This window comes from Trichomycterus rosablanca, chromosome 18 (genome assembly GCF_030014385.1).
Source record: "Trichomycterus rosablanca isolate fTriRos1 chromosome 18, fTriRos1.hap1, whole genome shotgun sequence".
In the NCBI taxonomy this organism is placed as follows: Eukaryota; Metazoa; Chordata; class Actinopteri; order Siluriformes; family Trichomycteridae; genus Trichomycterus; species Trichomycterus rosablanca.
Genome location: NC_086005.1, coordinates 25,779,912 through 25,805,097, shown reverse-complemented (window position 1 = coordinate 25,805,097; position 25,186 = coordinate 25,779,912). Strand labels below are relative to the sequence as shown.

General features: G+C 43.9%; 1 protein-coding gene across 1 annotated transcript in view; it reads left to right on the top strand.

The window, feature by feature from the left end:
• Positions 1 to 25,186, top strand: part of robo3 (roundabout, axon guidance receptor, homolog 3 (Drosophila)) — a 93,935-nt gene that overhangs the window by 32,031 nt on the left and 36,718 nt on the right. The window lies entirely within an intron of this gene.

The following is a 25,186-nucleotide window of genomic DNA, read 5'->3' as shown; positions in this document are numbered from 1 at the left end:
CTGCCGTGATGAGGTTTTGTCACACCGTTTTTTTTTCATTTATTATTATTCCTCCGAGATCAACGGTCCCGTTTCATTGATTCTGAATATTGTATAGGCCTGGTTAATAAGATTGGTATTATTTTTTAATCTGCTCTTCAAATAGCAGCCAATCTTTAACTCGGGCCTTCGAGAAGGATTACAGTTCATTCTCTCGCATTTGACCAAGATTTGAACTCAAATATTAGTCCACGCTGTAGAAATCCTTTTCATTTGAAGTAGCCAGAAGTATCCAGGCTGCTAAACTCTGCCGTAATTGCTGAGAAATGACACCAATTTTCCAGTGTTTATTTTCTTTCGGCTGATTTTCTGGTTCGCTTCGTTTCGTGAGCGCTTTGCGAGGCTGCACAGACGCCGGCTTAGCAACTGGATGATTGATTGCTGTGCTTTTGCTGGCAATGCCAACAGCTATAAGATGGGGGAGGCATGGCATGAGGCCAGGATGAAGCTCTGCATCCGGTCGTGAACACACTTACACACACACAAACACACACACACACACACACACACACACACACACACACACATCTGTAGCAGTTCATGTCACTTTTGTATTTGACCATGTAAACAGGTGGCTTGGTGGCACCGCACTTCGTGCCACTCAGCTCCAGGGACTCGGTTTCTATTCTCAGCTCTGGTAACTGTTTGTGTCAAGTGTCTGCATGGATTTCCTTTGCTCTCTGCTTTCCTCCCACCTTGCAGAAACAAAGCCAGTATGTGTAACGGCTGATCTAAATGACCATTTTGTAATTTGCTAAGTAAAAGTGATTGTGAATGTACGTGTTGGTGAGTGATGCTCTGTGATAGGCTAAGTGTAACTGTCACGGGAAGGGGCTAAGGCTGAGACAAAGACAAAGAGTGCGGACACACACGCAGAGATGTACACGAAACTAAAGGTTTATTAATAACAAAAGACGGGACAAACATAAACTAGGCTTAAAGCTAAACTAAACACAGCTAAACAAGGTCTAAACATAACTAAACAAGAATAAACAAGACTAATACCACTGAACAAGACTAAACTAGACTAAACTATAACAAGAACTAGGAACATAAGCTACACACAGACTAGGAACATGAGCTAAACACAAACTAAGAACATAAACTATGAACATGAACTAAGAATACGGGCTAGGAACAAGTACTTGAAACAAAGAGCTAACCAGAGTCCTTGAAGGCAAACGCCAAACAGTCCGAAGCAAGGCAAGGCAAAGAGTCCAAAATGTAGAAACCAAAACCAAATAATCCCCGCCAGCCTGTTTTCCCAGCTCTCCTTTAAAATGGTCCCTGATTAGGAGTAGCTGAGGCTGATTAGCTCAGGGAGCCAATCAGGAGTGAGGCGTGGCAGGAGACTGAGTGTGTGCTCACGGAGAGGGGGGCGTAGCACACTGGAGCAAATGTGACCGTAACATACAGTAGTTCAGCCCAATATACTCACTCAGTAGAATAGAAAGCCTTTATTTCTCATATATACAGTGTATCACAAAAGTGAGTACACCCCTCACATTTCTGCAAATATTTCATTATATCTTTTCATGGGACAACACTATAGACATGAAACTTGGATATAACTTAGAGTAGTCAGTGTACAGCTTGTATAGCAGTGTAGATTTACTGTCTTCTGAAAATAACTCAACACACAGCCATTAATGTCTAAATAGCTGGCAACATAAGTGAGTACACCCCACAGTGAACATGTCCAAATTGTGCCCAAATGTGTCGTTGTCCCTCCCTGGTGTCATGTGTCAAGGTCCCAGGTGTAAATGGGGAGCAGGGCTGTTAAATTTGGTGTTTTGGGTACAATTCTCTCATACTGGCCACTGAATATTCAACATGGCTCCTCATGGCAAAGAACTCTCTGAGGATGTGAGAAATAGAATTGTTGCTCTCCACAAAGATGGCCTGGGCTATAAGAAGATTGCTAACACCCTGAAACTGAGCTGCAGCATGGTGGCCAAGGTCATACAGCGGTTTTCCAGGACAGGTTCCACTCGGAACAGGCTTCGCCAGGGTCGACCAAAGAAGTTGAGTCCACGTGTTCGGCGTCATATCCAGAGGTTGGCTTTAAAAAATAGACACATGAGTGCTGCCAGCATTGCTGCAGAGGTTGAAGACGTGGGAGGTCAGCCTGTCAGTGCTCAGACCATACGCCGCACACTGCATCAACTCGGTCTGCATGGTCGTCATCCCAGAAGGAAGCTGACGCACAAGAAAGCCCGCAAACAGTTTGCTGAAGACAAGCAGTCCAAGAACATGGATTACTGGAATGCCCTGTGGTCTGACGAGACCAAGATAAACTTGTTTGGCTCAGATGGTGTCCAGCATGTGTGGCGGCGCCCTGGTGAGAAGTACCAAGACAACTGTATCTTGCCTACAGTCAAGCATGGTGGTGGTAGCATCATGGTCTTGGGCTGCATGAGTGTTGCTGGCACTGGGGAGCTGCAGTTCATTGAGGGAAACATGAATTCCAACATGTACTGTGACATTCTGAAACAGAGCATGATCCCCTCCCTTCAAAAACTGGGCCTCATGGCAGTTTTCCAACAGGATAACGACCCCAAACACAACCTCCAAGATGACAACTGCCTTGCTGAGGAAGCTGAAGGTAAAGGTGATGGACTAAACCCAATTGAGCACCTGTGGCGCATCCTCAAGTGGAAGGTGGAGGAGTTCAAGGTGTCTAACATCCACCAGCTCCGTGATGTCATCATGGAGGAGTGGAAGAGGATTCCAGTAGCAACCTGTGCAGCTCTGGTGAATTCCATGCCCAGGAGGGTTAAGGCAGTGCTGGATAATAATGGTGGTCACACAAAATATTGACACTTTGGGCACAATTTGGACATGTTCACTGTGGGGTGTACTCACTTATGTTGCCAGCTATTTAGACATTAATGGCTGTGTGTTGAGTTATTTTCAGAAGACAGTAAATCTACACTCCTATACAAGCTGTACACTGACTACTCTAAGTTATATCCAAGTTTCATGTCTATAGTGTTGTCCCATGAAAAGATATAATGAAATATTTGCAGAAATGTGAGGGGTGTACTCACTTTTGTGATACACTGTACATGTACAAGTGTGCAGTACAACGCAATTCTTTCTTTGCATATCCCAGCTTGTTTGGAGGCTGGGGTCTGAGAGCTGGGTCAGTTATTGTACGGCACCCCCGGAGCCGAGAAGGTTAAGGGCCTTGCTCAAGGACCCAACAGTGGCTGCATGGCAGAGCCGGGATTCAAACTCTCAACCTTTCGATTCATTTTTTGTAAAAAAATATCATATCATAATGAGCGCTCAGGTGGAGCAGCGGTAAAATACACTAGCCCACTATCGCTAACATCCAGGGTTCGAATCTCAGTGGTGCTATTAGCCGCCTGGGCTTCTACACAGGCTAGAATGATCTGTGGCGACTCCTAATACGGGAGCAAAGAACATAAACACACGTGGGCTCATTATTATTTGTTTATTTATTTTCAGAAAAAAAGGCCAGTATTCTCAGAATGTGAATTGACGTCGTCTTTTGGGTGGCACGGTGGGTAGCACTGTTGTCTCACAGCAAGAAGGTGCTGGGTTTGATTCCCAGGCGGGGCGGTCCGGGTCCTTTCTGTGTGGAGTTTGCATGTTCTCTCCGTGTCTGCGTGGGTTTCCTCCGGGAGCTCCGGTTTCCTCCCACAGTCCAAAGACGTGCAAGTGAGGTGAACTGAAGATACAAAATTGTTCATGACTGTGGCATACTGATGAATCTTGTGTAATGAGTAACTACCGTTTCTGTCATGAATGCACCAAAGTGTGTAAAATATTAAGTTAAAATCCTAATAAATAAATAAATAACGTTATCCTTTCGGTTTTATCCCAATATTCTTATAGCGTGTGGTCCAGTGTCCTTTTGTTCCTCATTTTCTCATCATCATTCTGATTTCTCTGATACCCGATTAACAGACCTTTGCTTTGCACACCAGATTTCATCCACTTGATGGTAGAATCAAGGTAGGATCATTTCTAATAAAATTCCCAACAGACAAATGACTGAAGCATCCTTAAAGCACACGTCAGTACGGCTTTATCGGACAGACGTACTCCATCATGTGTCCTGAATCAAAGGAGACAGCCTGGCCTGATCAAATATGATTTCCTGACGAGTACGTCTTGCACATTAGTGCTCGTCTGCGTCAGAATCCTCTGATCCTGCCCTACCTGTTAGTTCCATCCAAACCCCGGGCTCGATCGTATCGTTCGGAAAGGAAAACAGAACAGAACTGTTGTAACGTCAGGTCCGATTGAAGTGATGTGTGCGGAATTATTATCCAGAACGTTCCAGGGTCTGTCAGCGTTATTGGGTTTGATCCCTGTCTCTTCTAATCAGGTTTAAGTCATGAGGCATGTTTTTGGGGGGAATAATAGAGGGACACAATTCGTCTTGTCCCTTAAAGGGAGGTAAAAATATCATTTGCTTGGCTTATCGTGTGCATAAAGATTTGGAATGTGCATTTTTTGTATTTCTGGGGGCATCAAGTATCCCAAAAACAACAGTAGGTTGGAGTCGCTTTAGACTTGGGACATGTGGTGTGTACATAACATTAAATATGTACTAGTTTGTTATCCTGTTATTATCATTATGTTTGGGACAATGCTAGTCTATGGGTAGGGCTTTGGGCTATCAACTGGAAGGTTGAGAGTTCAAATCCCAGCTCTTCCATGCAGTTACAGTTGGGCCTGACCCTGCGCTCTGACCCCAGCTTCCAAACAAGCTGGGATATGCGAAGAAAGAATTTAATTGTACTGTACACATGTATATGTATACATAACAAATAAAGGGGCTATCGATTGGAGGGCTGTGGGTTCAAATCCCAGCTCTTCCATGCATTCCCTGCTGGGCACTTGTGCAAGGCCCGTACAATGGCTGACCCTGCACGCTGACCCCAGCTCCCAAACAAGCTGGGATACATGGAAAAAGCATTGTACTGTACATGTGTTCATGTCTATTGTTATTTTATACGTACCTGGGGTCATAGGGTGTTTCGGGTCTTTCAACTACAGACACCATCACCCAGGCGACCCGACCGGGGGTGATCAGTTCCCAGCCTGTGTCCAAGTAACAATAGTCCACGGTTTGTCCCTCCTAATCCACAACCATCCTGAAGCTTTCTCTGCTGCTTCTGAAGCTTGTCTGATGGCTTTCCTTTTCTGTGTGCCAGTGCTACCCAGGACGCTATAAGCTTTGCAAAGTGACCTTCCTGCAAAGCCCCTTGCCCCCACTTCAACGGGTAAGCACCGTGCCCTCCACCCCCTTCTGCGGCAGTTAAACATGTTTTTAATAAGCCATTAGATCAAATCCACCTGCTTAAAGTCGTCTGAACACAATGGATAAGACTCGAAGTCTGGTCTCTTGTACAAAAGAAGTAACACAATCGATTTCACATTTAGATTTACTTGCTTTTCAGTTGTGCATGTACAGTGTATCACAAAAGTGAGTACACCCCTCACATTTCTGCAGATATTTAAGTATATCTTTTCATGGGACAACACTGACAAAATGACACTTTGACACAATGAAAAGTAGTCTGTGTGAAGCTTATATAACAGTGTAAATTTATTCTTCCCTCAAAATAACTCAATATACAGCCATTAATGTCTAAACCACCGGCAACAAAAGTGAGTACACCCCTTAGTGAAAGTTCCTGAAGTGTCAATTTTTTATGTGGCCACCATTATTTCCCAGAACTGCCTTAACTCTCCTGGGCATGGAGTTTACCAGAGCTTCACTGGAATGCTTTTCCACTCCTTCATGACGACATCACGGAGCTGGCGGATATTCGAGACTTTGCGCTCCTCCACCTTCCGCTTGAGGATGCCCCAAATATGTTCTTTTGGGTTTAGGTCTGGAGACATGCTTGGCCAGTCCATCACCTTTACCCTCAGCCTCTTCAATAAAGCAGTGGTCGTCTTAGAGGTGTGTTTGGGGTCATTATCATGCTGGAACACTGCCCTGCGACCCAGTTTCCGGAGGGAGGGGATCATGCTCTGCTTCAGTATTTCACAGTACATATTGGAGTTCATGTGTCCCTCAATGAAATGTAACTCCCCAACACCTGCTGCACTCATGCAGCCCCAGACCATGGCATTCCCACCACTATGCTTGACTGTAGGCATGACACACTTATTTTTGTACTCCTCACCTGATTGCCGCCACACATGCTTGAGACCATCTGAACCAAACAAATTAATCTTGGTCTCATCAGACCATAGGACATGGTTCCAGTAATCCATGTCCTTTGTTGACATGTCTTCAGCAAACTGTTTGCGGGCTTTCTTGTGTAGAGACTTCAGAAGAGGCTTCCTTCTGGGGTGACAGCCATGCAGACCAATTTGATGTAGTGTGCGGCGTATGGTCTGAGCACTGACAGGCTGACCCCCCACCTTTTCAATCTCTGCAGCAATGCTGACAGCACTCCTGCGCCTATCTTTCAAAGACAGCAGTTGGATGTGACACTGAGCACGTGCACTCAGCTTCTTTGGACGACCAACGCGAGGTCTGTTCTGAGTGGACCCTGCTCTTTTAAAACGCTGGATGATCTTGGCCACTGTGCTGCAGCTCAGTTTCAGGGTGTTGGCAATCTTCTTGTAGCCTTGGCCATCTTCATGTAGCGCAACAATTCGTCTTTTAAGATCCTCAGAGAGTTCTTTGCCATGAGGTGCCATGTTGGAACTTTCAGTGACCAGTATGAGAGAGTGTGAGAGCTGTACTACTAAATTGAACACACCTGCTCCCTATGCACACCGGAGACCTAGTAACACTTACGAGTCACATTAAATTTTGGAGGGAAAATGACAAGCAGTGCTCAATTTGGACATTTAGGGGTGTAGTCTCTTAGGGGTGTACTCACTTTTGTTGCCGGTGGTTTAGACATTAATGGCTGTATATTGAGTTATTTTGAGGGAAGAATAAATTTACACTGTTATATAAGCTGCACACAGACTACTTTTCATTGTGTCAAAGTGTCATTTTGTCAGTGTTGTCCCATGAAAAGATATACTTAAATATCTGCAGAAATGTGAGGGGTGTACTCACTTTTGTGATACACTGTATGTGCTTTTCAAGCTTTTAACTCAAATTGTTATGTCAATTATTGGATTAGCAATTACAAGTTTGCTTTTGCTGTTGGTATGCAAACCATTCAGTGGTGTAACGAGGACCTGGGTGAAAATTTAAGGATGAGCTGGAAGTGCTTCTGAGTTGTTTGCACGCATTTAAGTGTGTTTACTTTCTTCCTGGGACATCAGTTGCTCGTTTCTTGAGACATTGCGATTACTCTATTAGACCACTCAGCCGTACACCATGGCCGACCGACTGGCCGTGTTTCAAAATTTTAATTATTTATAGCTGCACTCGAGCACTCAGCAGCTCTTTATTGGGACACAATGACTAATATATGTTTAGCCGTCTGATTTGTAATACTGAGTTCGACTCGCTAGAATGTAATGGTGCGTTTGGCCGTATCAATATCCGTTAGTAAAAGAACGTTTAATTCCCTTTACCCATCCAGATGGCTGTATGGCTGAGACAGGGTTACTCTGGTACATCTGAGCTTGAAGGGGATACGGGCAGGACAGAAGGGTCAGCACCGTGTCTCGTCCTTCTCTTATCGAGATCCAGCGTCAGCCAGATTGCTAGATTAAAATAATCCCCCTTCTGTCGCGGTGTCTCCATTAGACCCGGCATGTGCGCCGCACGCACCGGATTAGACCACTTCTTTAATGGGTTTATTGTCTGGATCTGCATACAAAAAGAGCCACTCTGGGGCCCTTCACTGATCCATAAAAACCGAAGCTTCCTCCTGCCCCTCCTCTGTATATCTCATCCCTCCATCGTTGCTCTTTTCGTTCTGTCATCAACTGTTAGTTGACCAACGTTATATCCAGCTTGCAAAAGCACTGGTCACAGTTTTATGTAAGCACTGTACAGTCTGCCGGCTGAGGAACAGCGGCAATCTCCTACAATAAAGATAATGAACCACTTTAGGGCTTGAAAGATCTCTGAGAGCCTTGTTAAAAACAGTTGGGTGAAAATAGCAAGAAAAGTTTGTTCTCAGACTTCCTAATGGAGGCGCGTAGCTCGTCTTCAAAGATGAGAAAATGTGAAGCTCGTCAGCGTCGATTAGAGGATTTTTTTTCACTGTCAGTTTACGCAGAAGCAGAAAACTTTTTGGTTTTGTTCCCTCGAGTGAAGCCGGAGTAAATAACTACAGTCAGACTCTTTGAATTACTAATGATCTGCTGGAACGAGTGAGATAAAGGTTTGTTGAGTTCAACACATATTTTACCTTTGGGCTCGGTATTCAGCCAGATTTCACAATTCACTTGGGAACTGTGCAGTGGTGTAGACCCCGTAACCGGAGCATGACTGATGATACCTCAGGAATTTCAGGAGCTGGAAGTTAGCAAGAAATCTGGCGGGATGTTTACGCTGCAGCAAGCAATTTTTATATACTTCTTCTGTTATCAATAGACTAGAAATCCAGTGCAATGGATTCTACAAAAGAGAGGGTAGAACTAAGCTGGCAGTGAAGCTGACCAGTTATGACCAATCAGATCAGAAAATTTTACCCTACACCTTCTTTCTGGTTGCTTTGTTTTCTTTTCATGCATTAGATCAGGGGTGGGCATTAAAATTTTCCCAGGGGCCACATGAGAAACTGGGAGTGTTGTGGAGGGCAGGACTAATAGGTTGAACATGCGAAAGCGACATCCAAACTTCAAACAGTTTAAGTAGGTTTTTAAAACCCTCCTAATAGCGGGTCAACTTTAATTTAATTTCTAAAACATCTCAAGAGTCGTTTCAAAAATGGTAACGGGACGCAAATGGACATCCCTGCATCCCGGCATTAACTGAAGAACGACTTCTACATGGGTTATCGGTTAACTGTAGTCATTAACAATGTTAGGTCAAAGTATTATATTGGTCTTTAGTTTTAATCAGAGTCTTGTCAGGAAAGCTGCAGTCCCCACAGGAATCCAACAACAACAATGAAATAAAAATAAATGAATGAACTAGATGTGTGTTAAATAAAAGTGTATTTGTGTGTGCTGTAGTGTTTTCTGAATGGCAGGATTGACTACTCACACACACAGGAAGGTGGGAGGATTAACCTTTCCTTTGGCACTCCACAGAGAACCGAGATCCAGACACGCTCACACCACTGAGCACAGACGCTGGAGTTGTCTGTGTATTCGTGTCAGTCTTCTTCTGGAGTAAATTAAGGATTTAGCCTCAAATAATACACCTGTCTGAAAAAGAGACAGACAGGATCTTGCAGCAGTAACTTTTACTGGTGAACAGGTTGGAATCTGGGTTTGAAGTGAACGCTTGTATTTACCACCCACTATTGCTGAAAAAAATGATGGCAATCTCGTCCCACTGTGGTTTACAAGGTGTAACATAAAGCCTCCACAAGGGGCCTGTTAAAATTCATTTATTTGATAATTATTATTTTTCTCTGCGACCCCTTTTTTGGCTCATGACCCACCCAAAGGGGGTAGAGTTTGTAAGTCATAGCATTTGTAAGTCCTAGTTGAGGTACATCTTCTACTCGTATATGCACAATTTTAACGCATTTGCATTATTTACTCAAATTATAATGGAAACAGATTTCTATACCTGCAATGGATTGGTGCTTGGAGTTTCGGGGTAGACTCTGGACCCACCAGGAACTGGTTTTCCATCCAGCTGCCAAAAATCATGCTGGTTTATCGAGCACTTTAAATTGAAAGTAGGTGTAAGTAGGTGATTAAATGGCTGAGTGTGTGGTGGCTTATTTGGATTGTGCTCCAGTGCTTCCAGTATAGGTTTCACACCCAAATCGATTTCTTCTGGGTTTTCCGGTTGCCTCCTATCTATCAAAAACATGGAAACAGTTGATAGGCTGCTTGAAACTGCCTCTAGGTGTGATTGTATGTGTGTGATGCCCTGCATTTGATTGGCATCTTGTCCGGGGTTAATTCCTGCCCTGCGCCCATTGTTTCCAGTTGGTGTTTGATAAACGACTGGTTCATTTTAGTCATATTTAGTTTTTAAATTTGCCTTATTGTTTAGCCTTTTTAGTATCCCTCAGGCACAAGTCATTGGCTTGGTGATTTTCAGTCTATGGGTCACAGGTCATATTCACCCCTTTGGCTCTTTGCCCATTTGGAGACCCTAATGCCAGTTGGCTTTTTCTCTCAGATCCCATCCTCCCTTCCTCATCTAAGCCTCTGGCTCCCCAATTAATCCTCTCTCCCCCACCATTTTCCCCTTCTGCTTAATGAGAGCCACATCCAGCGCCACACATGCGGCCTCGCCATAAAGCACCTGCATTCATTACATCGATTTGTTGGCCTGACACGGCCGGCCCAGCAGGTCTGCACGTGGCCTGGAGTGCCAGCGCATTTAGGAGCGCTTAAGAGCGTCGAAAGAGGCACCTCGATCACCCGTCCCATCCGTCTTACCCTCTCTGCTTCATCTCCATGTTAACTGCCTCCATATCGTTTTATTAGAGACCACACTAGCACACTGCAAACGGATAGAATTTTTAACGTCTCTGCGTACAGGCTGCAGAATTAAACGTTTTACACCCCCCAGGTTTAAAGAGAACATGCCTAAATGTAAAAAACAACATGGCAATGAGTTTTAAAAGGGTAAATCGGTCGGTATGTGTTTACGACAGGCTGCGCTTTATTAAATGATCGGTATAAAAGTAGTCGTCTCGCTACATTACTGAATCTTCTGACCTGTTCAGCGGTGGTTTACAGTCATCTGAAATTCCTACCACAGGTATTTCATGCGGTTTTGAGTAGAACTGGGCCGCTCAAGGACATTTCCTTTATTCGTTTTTCACCACCACCGTGTTGCTTTGGATTTGTGCCGTGAGTCAACGTCCTGCTGACAGACAAACCTCCTTTTTCTCGTTTTCTTGTTTTCTTTTTAAGCTTTCTGGCAGAGTAAAACAGGTTTTTTAGCCAAGCTTTCTTTTGTCTATACATCATCTTTTGCCAGTCAGATTAGACAGTGGGAATTGTTCCACTTTTTCTCATAAGACCGGACGTTTTTCAGTGGGAATCTTTCCAAGATACGTGTTTGAAATTCTTTACAAGAACAGATTTTGTTTTTATAAAGGGCTTCTGCTTTCAACTCTTCTATAGAGACTCTTTTGTTGCCATATCTTGAATTTACTTGATTCATGAAGGTCCAAGTTGCACCATGATTGGCTCATTGGCTTGTTTTAGATGGTCCCTGACTGTTGTAGCCTAGTGGTTAAGGTATTGGTCTAGTAATCAGAAGGTTGCCGGTTCAAGCCTCACCACTGCTAGGTTGCCTCTGTTGGGCCCTTGAGCAAGGCCCTTAACCCTCAATTGCTTCGATTGTGTACTGTCACAACTGTAAGTCGCTTTAGGTAAAAGCGTCTGCTAAATGCTGAAAATGTAAATGTATATGATATACAGTCACAACCATACTAACAGACCTCACAAAGAGATGAGATTTTTTGGTAAATTCGAAAGGTGAGGAACGTCAGTAGTAAAGTAGGCTGGCTCACTATGCCTGAGATCTGGGGTTTTAATCTCAGCAGTGCTGTCAGCCAGACGGGCGTCTGTACAGACATGATTGGCTAATGTCCTCAGCTCAGTCATCAGTTTCAGGAGGGTCACGTCCTGGGAGCCCGGGTTCACTCCTCGTTCTTACTTTAGATGTACGTGACCAAGTGGGGGTGAGTGGCTCCACAAGATGCCCGAGGCGTACCCTCTTTTGGGTGCCCACTTGTGTCTTGTACCCTCTTTTGGGTGTACTCCAAACCCAGACAAAATATAAATATAAACGTCATATATACAGATACACGTGTACAGTACATCGCAATTCCTTCTTCGCATATACCAGCTTGTTTGGAAGCTGGGGTCAGAGCGCAGGGTCAGCTATTGTACGGCACCCCTATATCAGACAGGGTTCAGGGCCTTGCTCAAGAGCCCAACAGTAGTTGCATAGCTAGGCCTGGATTTGAACCAACAATCCTCCGACTGATAGTCCAAAGCTCTACGCACAAGGCTACCACTGTCTCATGTGTTTAGGGAGCTGAATAATTCTTCAGGCTCAGTAATAACCAGGGTTTGGTTTTGTTGTTAAACAAAATTAGCTTTTTTCTGACCTTTAGAAGTACATGAAATTAGAAATGTGGTTCTAAAACAGTTTAACGCTGTATTGTGTAGCAGCGGCGGAGCCTGTAAGCATCGGCGGGTTCGGTCACACCGTTTCCCCTCGCAGTGGAAATTATTTTTCATGCACGGCCACCACATCAATGTAGACAGATGCTCCTCATCAATCAGCTGGAGAGGGGAAGGGGCAAAGACGGAAAGAGAGAAGTTTGTCTATAAAGAGAGAGAGAGAGAGAGGACGAGGCGAGGGATCGGGTTCTTTCCCCGACTGTTCCCTCCTAACAGGACTCAGGTGAAGGCTAAACGGTGCAGACAGCTTCTAAATGAGGGGTGCGACAAAGACAAACACCGGAATGCTAACGGTGTGACAAACAAAGGCTGAACTGAAGGAGAGAAGAAACGCACGCATGTCTGTTGTGACTCTTATTCCCCCCCCTCGTCCCCAAGGCAATAAGGAGCGTAGGCGTCTGCACCAGCCTCATCTCACCCTGAGAGGCCTCTTTGATCCTATCAGGATTTGAAATGATGAAACGTCAAGGAGAGTATGCCGTGTGTGTGTGTGTGTGTGTGTGTGTGTGAGGTGGCTTTAGTGGGGTAGCTGGTGGGGGTTGTGCACGGGGAGGGGGCAGATGTCCAGGCTGCACGTGCCTCTTACCATCAAGCAGCCTTCTTCATGCCCCCTTCCCCTATCATATACACATACAAACACACACACACTAATGGACACACAAACGGGCGCACATACACCCCACCCGGTCTGTAGCACGGCCTGGCCCAGGGGCTTCATGCGCACTGACAGCTGGGTTCATCACCACATTTTGGCCCTGTCAGCACTGGCCGAAGCAGCGTCCCGTAGCAGGACGACGAGAACGACTGACCTGTCCTGCGGTGACACCCCGAGAAGATGGATTGAACCCAGTCGACACGGTTTAGCACGTTTCCTCTGCAAAGGGGCGAATGAAACGTTCCAGTTTGAGCACCGAAACACTACTGGTTTAAAATGTCAGGGTTTGGGCTGGTGTCTTTAATTCACTGTTAGCAGAAGTTGTTTTTTATGACCTCCGTTCAAATCACTTTAAGTGGAACAGTTACATTTGAAAAATCTGTTTATGTTTAACTTAAAACACTGGACTAGTCACTTTTTGGGCCATATGCGTGTAGTAACTCAATAAAATTAAACTTCATTTTATATATTTCCAATTTTTTTAGAAGGGTGGATATGTGAGGGTAACAGGACTGAGAGGAAACCCGGAGACGTGACTAAAACATGTATTTTAACCACAATATCATACGTTACTTATGGGAAAATAAATATTAAAAACATAGATGGGATCTTCGCTCCCCACGTGCATCAATGAGCCTTGGCCGCCCAAGACCCTGTCGCCGGTTTACCACTGTTCCTTCTTTGGACCACTTTTGATAGATACTGACCACTGCAGAGTGGGAGCAACCCACAAGAGCTGCAGTTTTTGGAGATGCTCTTACCCAGTCGTCTAGCCATGACAATTTGGCCCTCGTCATACTCGCTCAAATCCTCACGCTCGATCATTTTTCCTGCTTCTGGCATCAACTTTGAGGATAAAATGTTCACTTGCTGTGTAATATATCCCCCCCCCCCCACTAACAGGTGCCGTGATGAAGAGATTTCACCTGTCAGTGGTCGTAATGTTGTGCCTGGTCGGTGTAATGACACAGATTTATTTTCTTCTATGTTCATCTCAACTTAAAATTTTATGTATATTTTTTGTAAAAAAACGTATTTCTATTGTTTACATTATGTTCACGTTACGTTATTTAGTACTAATGTGACCAGGACAAACAAACTTTGATTTGATTTTTTAGTCAGTCAGTCAATTCCATGAAGCTTCTGGGTCCAGGGGCTCTGGCTTTATACCTCATTATTGGTCACATGGACGTGGGGCTGTACTAGTTTGCATACCTTGTATATTAGGATTGAAATTATACATGAGCATATGATTTAATAGTTTGTTCAGTCTGCTGCTTGCATTGCATCACATCGTGCTGTATTTCCACAGGCACTTTTGTTAGTGTTGCACAACCCCGACGTATGAATTTTTAAAAATGTGCGCAGCTAATTTATTAATCAGCTGAATGATATGCATCATCCATCTTGCACCAGCAATACAGGTAAAAAAACAACAACAACAACAAGGTTTTAGATTCAGGCGTGGCCCACCAGCCTCAACAGATCAATAACAGACCGTAGACCTGTAATAGTAAAACGAAATGGATTTTAACACCATAGTGTGTTTTATCATTGCTAGAAACACACAACATGCCGTGGAACGATGGGTCTGCGAGCCCGGAGCTTGTTTCAGTCCACGCTAAATGGGAGTTTTTTTAGCATGCTGGCATTTGGCCAGACTTTACACCCCGAATGGTTTATCCACGGCGAGAGCATCTGCTGCTCGATCCAGCACCAATTTGTGCAGAAAACAGAAAGTAATTGCAACAGCAAACAGACTAAAACATTTTGTAGAAAGCCGTCTGCCTACGTTACGGATCCGCCGGCGGTCAATCCGAAGCCGCTTGGGCTGTTTGTGCAGGACAGTTGGTTGATTTATGGGTCGTTTTTCATTTTCTTGTGAATTGATAGTAGTTTGTACTGTAATAAATAAGCAAAAAGTGTAGAAGTGTAAATTGAAAAGAAAACAAAACAACAAAGCAGTGTTAATGGATTAGACTTAGCAAAACATAAAATGATAGATGATCGTTTAAAATCTTTAGCATCGCTGTGAAAAGCACGAGCGCTGCACGTTCTGTCTGCAGTCGGCGGTGTGGAAAACGCGCTCGCTTTAAGGAACCGATAACCGAGCAGATGAGGCATCAAGTGAAATGTAACCTCGTAAAGTCAAAAGCATTTCCCACAAGTTTCCTTTCCTTTTCAACTAATAGTTCCTTCTAGTATCAATTTGCTCGACTTTTAGTGGTTTAAAGTTGTTTCACACTTTATTTTTGTCACCGAAGCGATGATGAGGGAGATGTTATGTCTAGTCGCGCCGGGCCACTTGGAGGAGCAGGAGGAGGATGATATCGAAACGTCCCTTTGAAGTGAAGCCTAGACAGACTTGTTTAAAATACGGCTGCTGCGAGATGCTGTAATTGCGTTGACGCAGCGAGGGAACGGGTCTGTTCCAAGGTTAGAGAGGAAAAAGCTGTGACGGCTTGAAAGGAAATAAACAAAATGGAAATAATTACGTTTGTCTGCCGTAATAGTGGCGCCGGCGTTTTCTCCCCTTTTTCACCCTTTTTAGCGCGTCCAATTGCCCTATTGCGTCATGCTTCCTCTCCACCAATGCCGATCCCTGCTCTGATTGAGGAGATCGAAGTTAACCTGTATGCCGTATGCATCTTATCACCTACACTTTGACGAGTGCAGTGCAGCTCAGCGTTGTGTACAGAGGGACACACCCTGAGAGCACTCTTTTCCCGTCTCTGTGCAGGCGCCATCAATCAGCCAGCAGAGGTTGTAATTGCATTAGAGAGAGAGACCCTATCCGGCTCAGTCCCGCCCATCTGAACAACAGGCCAATCGTTGTTCATGTGGCCGCTCAGCCTCAGCAGGCAGTCAGAGCTGAGATTCAATACGATGTATTTTGAGATCCCAGCTCTGGTTCCAGCGTGTGTTTTTACTGCTGCGCCACTTGAGCGGCCCGGTTATTTGTTTTAAGATATATGTTTTAAGACATTTATTCGTTTGAAGATATACAGGGTATACACTTTTTTGACTGAATGGGCACAAATTCCCACACACATTCTTCTTCAAAATCTTGTGAGGAGAAGGAAATCTTCTCAGAAGAGTGGTGGCTGTTATAGCAGAAAAGATCACATAGAGGTCACTCTGTTTTAATGCCATTTGCTTTTGTAATGGGACAGCCAACAAGCTCATTGTCAGGTGTCCAAATACTTTTGGCTATATGGTGTACATCATTTATTTCTGTTTAAAACACTGTTCTATTTAAAACGTGGCAGTTGTAGCTCGGTGGTTAAGGTACTGGACTAGTAGGCAGAAGGTTGCTGGTGTAAACCCCACCACTGCCAGGTTGCCACTGTTGGGCCCTTGAGCAAGGCCCTTAACACTGAACTGCTTAGACTGTATACTGTCGCTTTGAATAAAAGCGTCTGCTAAATGCCATAAATGTTTAATTCAGGTCTAGATAGATGTTAGTTTGGCTTAAAAGGACTTGATGAATATGGACAGCTGCTGTATTTATCAAAACTTAAGTTCTGTATCCCCTATTCGAACCCTCAAGTCATGTTTTTTTTACTTTTTAACTCAAAGCTAATGAATGTTAAATAACCTTAGATCAATAGTTAGATAAATATGGTAAATATGACCCCAGGCTTGGGAGGGGGGGTGAATTTAAGCAGGTGTCCAGATGCCACAGGACAAACACAGGCTTTCAAAAGACAGGAGAGGGTTGACTGACCAGCGACCAGGCTCTGAGCTCTCCATATGTCCACATACTCCTGATTATTGGCTCTATTGATCATCCGGTCATTAGATTCTTTTCTTTTAAACATCTACCACCTGTTCACATCAATCACTGATAACATATCGCACATCCACAACAATTATAGCACCTTCACAGCAAAGAACGATCGGGTTTGTTCTTAAATGTTGTTACAATTCCCAGTCGGAGTGAAATAAAAAATCATTAAGACAGCAGACGAGGGAAACGAGCAGCGTAATTAGTTTTCATGATTTAACACCAAGAGAAATGATCATCATTGATCATGTCAGATAATTAGCGCTCCGCACTGTAAATTAAATTCTGACCCAGCAAGCACTGCAGATTTTTCATATCGTATGGGCTGGATTAACGCCGTGCTGCTCGGCCGCGTGACATGCTTCCTGATTTTAATAGCCGTGTTTAAAAAGATTCATGTTATACTCCGAGGCTTTGATTTACTGTGGGCTTGTGTGTGTAAAAACGTGACAACCAGCACTATAGTGTACAAATTAGTCCATTAAACGGCTTTATCCAGGATTGTGTACTATGTGAGCTTGTGTGGAATAATTGTAACAGCAGTGCTCAAGTTCTGAGGGTTTGAACCCCGGGATCGGCTCATAAATACAGTTTGTTTGTTTATTAGGATTTTAATGTCATGTTTTACACTTTGGTTACATTCATGACAGAAACGGTAGTTACTCATTACACAAGGTTCATCAGTTCGAACACAGTCATGGACAATTTAGTGTCTCCAGGTCACCTCACTTGCACGTCTTTGTACTGTGGGAGGAAACCGGAGCACCCGGAGTAAACCCACGCAGACACGGGGAGACCATGCGAACTCCACACAGAAAGGACTTGGACCGTCCCACCTGGGGATCGAACCCAGGACCTTCTTGCTGTGAGGCGACAGTGATAAAACACATACAGGAAGTGTATGGTGTTACATGAACTTAACCATTTGGGGGGACAAATATCAGTTCACCCTTAGGGCGCATTCACATGACAGGTGGCAAAAGTGCTTTTATGCCAGCTGTGCCATTGTTTCCTATGGAGTGTGGCACCGCTCACTTTTGCCACATTTCACATTTCATTGGAGGCAATGAGAAGAACTGTTTGATATGACTCAGAAAAAGCGACAAACAACGCTTAACATGAACAAAACTTAACGTGACTTATTGTACTAAAACAACAAGCGAGAAATTTCATTAGTGGAGAGAATTAATAAACAGTAATAATTACGAGAGGTTTAGCGCTCCTGTGTCGTTCTTTTAGTACATTAAACGTTTTAGACTCTCAGAAAAGATGATTCTCAGCACGTCAAGCTGTAACACAAGTTTAAAAGTGAAACAGTGAGGAAAATCCAGCTAAACACAGATACATGTGGAGCTTTCAGACTGGATCTGATGGTTATTCCACACAAATGCAGATTCGTCTCATATTCACTCACTTTGATGACGCTGAGCAAAGTGGCAGTTTGTGTCGAATCACTTCTCGTGTGAATGCGCCCTTAGTGCCGGTCCCAAGCCCAGATAAATAAGAGTGTTGGGTTTCACCCAGTGAATCAAACCCTTGGCAACCCTGGCCAAAGTAAAACGGTGGTAAAACAAACAATGAATGAATTATTATCATCATCTTTATAATTATTATTATAGTTGTAATATGATAACAGTGAATGCATTAGAAAAATCAACCTTGGATGCACTTTTTCCTGGATGTAAAGTGCAGATTGCTACCTGTGTATATCATGATGACGCCGTCTCCGTCTCTAGGTTCTCATTCATCTCTCTGTATATGACAGATCGTTTCATTTAAGCTGTCTGATACGACCGAGAACCGATTGACAGATGATCTGCTCCAACGCCGGCAGCAGGGGCTGAAACCTAAACTTCGCCCCCTCTTTCTCATAATTGTTTATTCACGTTCAGAAATGTTTAAGACTTTGAAGAGGGAGATAAAAACGCTTTGATCTGGTCTGATAAAAACATGTTTAATTAAAGGGACCCATTATTTATGCAGCACATGTCTGGTCTTCAATTTAAACCATGAATCTTACGATGACATCCCTCACTGTTATAGCGGTTAGTATGGTTCACACTTATAGCACTTTCACTGTGGTTTTTAGGCAGGGCAGAGAGCACAACCCTCAGGTCTTTTGTGGCTTAGACTGGGTCTTGTGGGAGGTCTTTGAAATGCGAACCGCTAAAGAAGACTTCAACCTGTCCTGCCTGTTCTTCTTCATATCGATTTGGGATTCTTTTCTTCTGTCCCTGGCTTACTCAAACAAATAGACTCATTACGAGACAGGCAGACACGTCAGGTTAAAGCGATGGGCTTCAGCCGTGGCGTATTAGACATCTCTCGCTCTGCCAGACTTTAAAATGAATGAAGGTTTGCGGATGTGGAATTGATTTTGCGAGAGGGGAAAGGTTGCAAGTCAGGGGATTAGTTAGCGATGACCATTAGAATGCAGCCACGCTGCTGGAGGAGGCATAATTGAAGTGGACCCCAGAGCTCACGGGTAGGATTACGCTGGCTGCGTCGTGGGCCGAGGGACTGAGACCCAGAAGAAGAGAATGGGTGGAGAGAGAGTTCCCTGGAGGCTGGCACTCGAAGGTCGAGGGTCACAGGTTTAATCCCTCTCCCCTAGGGCTCTATGGGTAATTGGCAGAGCCTAATCAAGCTCAAGGGAGTCTGAGTGGATCAGATGGGATAGACCTGGTCCAAACCAACCCAGTTCGGAAATTGCACTTTTACCTGCTCAATGCGCAGTTGGGGTTGAAGTCAGAACTCTCTACAGACCAGACAGGTTTTTCATGGTCACGGGGGATTGGGATCCTAAAACAGAAAGTGCTGCTCCAAAACTGCCACCACAAAGTCAGAAGCGCATTTCGCATTAGGTTTTTCCCTCAATGTAGCGCATAAGATGAATCAGGAGGCTGAAATGCACGTCCAAACACCATCCCTATTATTCTTTTACCAGGTTTTACATTCGGCACTGTGCATTTGTGAGGGTAGCTCTCTCCTGACACCACCAGTCTGATTTCCAGACTGGGAGAAGCAAGCTACCACACCAGAGAATGGATTTCAAGGGTTTGTGAGTCTGTCTGCCTCCATGTCTACACGAGGAAGCGTTTTGTTCAGCGCTCGGCTTGAGCGGCGCTTGTCTCAGAGTGCGAATATGAGACGAATCTGCGTTTGTGTGGAATAACCATCACATCCAGTCTGAAAGCTCCACGTGTATCTGTGTTAAGCTGTATTTTCCTCACTGTTTCACTTTTAAACTTGTGTTACAGCTCGAGGTTCTGAGAAATTGTGAGAGTCAGCTTTTCTGAGAGTCTAAAACGTTTATCGTTTAAAATAGAGCGTGACGTGGTTTAATGTATTAAGAGAATGACACAGGAGCACTAAACTTCTCCTAATTATTACTGGTCATAAGTTCTCTCAACTCATTGTTTTAGTACAGTAAGTCACGTTAGGTGTGGTTCGTACGGCCTAAGTCGCTTTCACCACGTAATATCAAACAGTTCGTCTCATTGGAGGTGTTTCGAAAAGGTCAGCGGCAAACTGGGTCCCATTTTCTAGGCTTTTGTTATGACACTTTTCCTTTTAAATAACATGTCCATATATTTAGGCGTGCATGTTTTTTATACATTTGTTCTGAATTGTGTTGAAGGTGTAGTACAGGGTTAATGCGTTCTGCCGGGATTATGGGTGCTTGTCTGTGTTGGACCGTTTGCTCTTAAAACACATTAAAATTACAGACACATTAGCCAAGCCTGGTCTGTCATACATCAGTCAGTCCTTTGTACTCTCTCCCTCTTATGTATATTTATACATGCAGGCAGTGACGCTTTGCTATTCTGACATTTAAGTGATGGAGACGGCTCAGCAGAGCCTAACTCTTATCCATCAGTGATGAAGAAAGGGGACGCCCCAAGGGTTAACATTAAAATCCATAAATTCTACCTCTTCATTAGAATGCGCTCACTTACAGGGACACACCGGCGAGCATCCAAGCGAAGCCGCTTCATTTATCTCTTTCTCCCGGTGCCGGGGTGACATTGCACTGACGTTAGCTTTGTAATTCACCCCAAATGACAATACCTCCTCCCCATTAAGAGCAACACACACACACACACACACACATAGATACACACACACACATAGATACACACAACGCATATACTCATTCATTTCAACTAGCACAGGATAGTAAGGTAGGTGTACAACATTTACAACCGGATAATGAGCGTCAGTGTGTAACTATCCAGCCCCTGATATGGATTCCGAATGCATTCATTTGTCTTTGGTAACTGATTCATCCTGGCCAGGGTCACAGTGATTCGATTCTTGGGAACATTACGTGCCAGGCAATAACACAACCTAGACAGGCCGCAAATCCGTTCCAGATGGATATATATTCATCCTTCTGAAAAATTTAGAAATATTCTGTACTGTCAGGACTAAGTTTGGCTTGATGGAGCTGTGTGGCACCATGCCGCCTAGATTACACATTTATTATCTTTAGCGTGTCCAATTGTTACCCAGTTGCGTTATGCTTACTCTGTACTGGTGGTGACCCCCGCCCGATTGAGGAGAGCGAACTTACACACGCCCCCCTGTACGGAGAGCCACACCCTGATCAGCGTTATTCCTCGACTCTGTGCAGACGTCGTGAGTCAGCCAGCAGAGGTCGTAATTGCATCAGTCCCTTATACCGGCTCCCTCCCTGTATGAACAACAAGCCAATCGTTGTTCATATAGACGCCCGGCCGGATGGCAGAGCTGAGTTTCGAACCAACTAGTGTCAGCTCTGGTGTGCTAGCGTGTTTTACCGCTGCGCCACCTGAGCGGCACATTTTTTGTTTTACTTTGTTTGTTTTTAAATACATAAATTTTTTCTTAGTGCAGTAGGTCAGCTCCAGTGTTGTGACTGTCTGTGTAGAGTTCAGTTTCCTACCACATTTCCTAATGGACTTTCACTTCCGCCTTTGATTCCAGTGTTTTTGAGACTCAGCATGACTGCGATCAGTATAAATCTTATATAAAGGATATAAAATAGTAATTATTTACCATATTGTTGTTCTTTGTAGGTAAACCGATACTTAACTGTTGCCCATCTAATGCAATGCACAATTTCTGTGCCTCAATCTATCCATCTACTGATGGAAAAAGACTATAGTAGGACCACCCCTGACTGGATCTCATTTATAGTATAAATTATTTCCAGTATAACAGTAACACTGACATAATAAGACCCTGGTGAAACCTGCTGCGCTGTGTATTATGCTCAGCATTACAGATATGAGAAACAGCTCACGGTGCTGCTTGATTATGAATAGTTCATGAACTGTAACCACTCGTGACACAAATTGTCCAGAAAAGCGTAGCCATATTCTCAAATTGCATATTTGCAAGCTGTACCGACGAGGTAGGTGTCCAGTAAAGTGGTCACTAAGTGTAAAAGCTGTACCAGTCTGCATTTTATAGCACAGAGCACCACTTGCATGAGATTGCAGAGCTTTCTAAATGAGGTAATTACATGAAAGCAGTTCGGAACCCTTAACTGCCGACATCGCCCATTAGAGGTAGAATGATTATACGAAATGTTGCATAATTAGAAGATTTTGGAGAGATGCGTATTGACCTGTGTCTTTTCATGTTACAAAAACAAGACCATAAGATCGTGTGGATCAGTAGGCAGTAGGCCAAGCCTAAATGAATAAAATGAATTAGAAGTACACGCCACGAAAACTTGGCAATGTTGTTTTCTAATTTATGATCTTGAATCAGCGGTGACTCACACACAATAAAGAACGAATGCATTAGTTACTCTGATCCATTAGTGAGTCCGGTTTGTGTTAAAGTACAGTATAGTTTATCATTTTTAAAAACAAGTTTATCCTGTTTAGGGTCTGGAAACACTGGGTGCTGGACAGGAACACCCTGGACAGGGTGCTAATCCATCGTCTATAGCAGAGTTTTTCCAAAAACAATTTCAAGCAGCCCACATTTTTGTCCATGATTTTTCCCACAACCCAAGCAACACAGTAAATTAAACACAACGAAACACAAAATTAAAGTGGCAATCTGGTCCCGCTGTGGTTTACAAGGTGTAACATAAAGCATTGTACATCGTATCGAGTCTCAGCTCTGCCTGCCGTCTAGGCTGAGCAGCCACATGAACAACGATTGGCCTGTTGTTCAGATACGGGTGGGATTAAGCCGGATGGGCTCTCTCTCTCATAACTGACTCTGCTGGCTGATTGATGGCGCCTGCACAGAGATGAGAAAAGAGTGCTGTCAGGGTGTGTGTCTCCGTACACAGTGCTGATCCGCATTGCACTCGTCAAAGTGTAGGTGATAAGATGCATACGGCATGCCGCCCACGTGTCGGAGGGGGGGCGTGGGTTAGCTTCGTTCTCCTCAATCAGAGCGGGGATCGGCATTGGTGGAGAGGACGCATGACGCAATCGGGCAATTGGACGCGCTAAAGGGGAGAAAAAAGGGGAGAAAATGCATAAATGAAATATATATATAAAAAACCTGCTCTATAGCACTGCTAAGATTTAAACCACTGTAACAAGCCCACCCACTGTGGTGGTTGGTGGCTTGGCTCGGTTATGTAATCGTGTCCTTCTGAGTTCCAAAATTTGATGGGGCATGGAGATGACTGACGTGTCAGTTGCTCTTAACCAACACTTGCCAGCTCCTTCGTTCACAACCTGCTCTTTCTCTGAAACCATGATGCAGGGTTTGCTCTGGTCTGGTTTTCTGCCGGTGTGGAATGCCAGCATACTTTTATCTTTTCATAAGAACCTGGCAATATGAAATAGTCCTGGGGGAACGAATTGCCCCAGAGGTGGCTTTTCCGAAGCACTTTCTTGGCTGTTAGGTTTTCTTCCTGACCACAGGAGCAGTCAAACTAGCCCTTTTTATGTGGGGTGAAAGAATTTACCAGCGATTGATATTGAATAAACAATTAAACCTCATTTAAACAAATACAGTTCAGAGTAGGTAACTGATAATATCTGTATTTACAGCCATGCAAGTGTGTGTGCGTGTGTGTCTGTACTCCCTGCAGTGAAGGTTTAATACCTTTTTTATCTCCTCAATTTGTGCATCACGAATGCACCACATGAGATTGCTTTAATACATTTCTTTAGTACTAGTCTACTGGATATTGGGGTTTGGGGTGTTATATTGGACCCGGTCCAGTGCAATTTTGAAGGAAAGCCCTTCTCTTTAAAGTCCATCCTGTTGCAATCACTGCTAGCTCAGGGGCACAAGCTGATGGAAAATGTGCAGGCTGGAATAGTAATACAGAAGAGGAGGTCAGGAGTGGGAAGATAGCACTGTGGGTGGAAGTAGCGCGGCGGAATAATCTGATAAATAACAATTGAATGGAAATGTTGATTTAAAGCTCGGACGATGGCGTCCACCCCGCAGAACTTTCGCTGAATAATGTGTGGTTGTAGTTATTACCATTCTTATATCGGTTCTGTGTGTGCGTTCTTTGATGGAATATGTGTTTACTTTGTGTGTTGTTGTGTTGTTGCATTCTGCACACTTCTGTTAATGCAAACATTCAGAGTGTTTATGTCCGGCTAATAAAGTAAACATTTCCTATTTGTCTGGGTGCTATTTTCCTTTCGCTAGCATCTGGTTTGGTGAATTATTCATGGCCTTTATGCCGGAGAGGGACTTCTTAATGTATGTACGAGTAAATCATGGGACGGGGAGTAAATGAACACCGGGGGGAAAAGAGTGGAAACAGAATAGCTCAACCGGAGAAAAAGACCAGCCACATAAGCACTTACACAGATCCGAATTTCATTAGTCTTGCAGGGATATCGTAATATAGAACAGTGTAAAACAGTGTAATCCTGTTGTACAGATCAGGAAAACAGAACTGGTGCAGGAAAACACAACGAATCAGCTAAAACGATGAATTATTTATTCATTCGTTCATACATACATAATTTAATTGCATTATTCATAGATTTTTCAGAAGTGTAGTTACAGTTCTAACAAGTGTTTCTTCTCTAAGTGCTTCGATGGGTGAGATGCATTTTGAAATTCTTTTTATTCACCTGATCAAGAACTGCATGCTTCTGTTTTCTTTATATATATATACAGTATATACAGTATATATATATATATATTATAATTAGGGATGCAAATTTGCCAAGTTTCAATTAAACGAGTTTCAATTAAAGGTCTTGGGTTCGGTTTCCAGGTGAGGAGCTCCCGGGTCCTTTTTGTGTGGAGTTTGCATGTTCTCCCCGTGTCTGCATGGGTTTCCTCCGGGAGCTTCGGTTTCCTCCCACAGTCCAGAGACGTGTAAGTGAGGAGAACTGGAGATACAAAACTGACACTATGCATAAAACTGCTCAGATTAAAGCTGACACATGCTCACTGAGGGTGGGTGAGTGTGAGGTTTCAAATCGGTGTTCTGACTCCTTACAGACTGTAGCGGCGCTCTCACCTGGAAT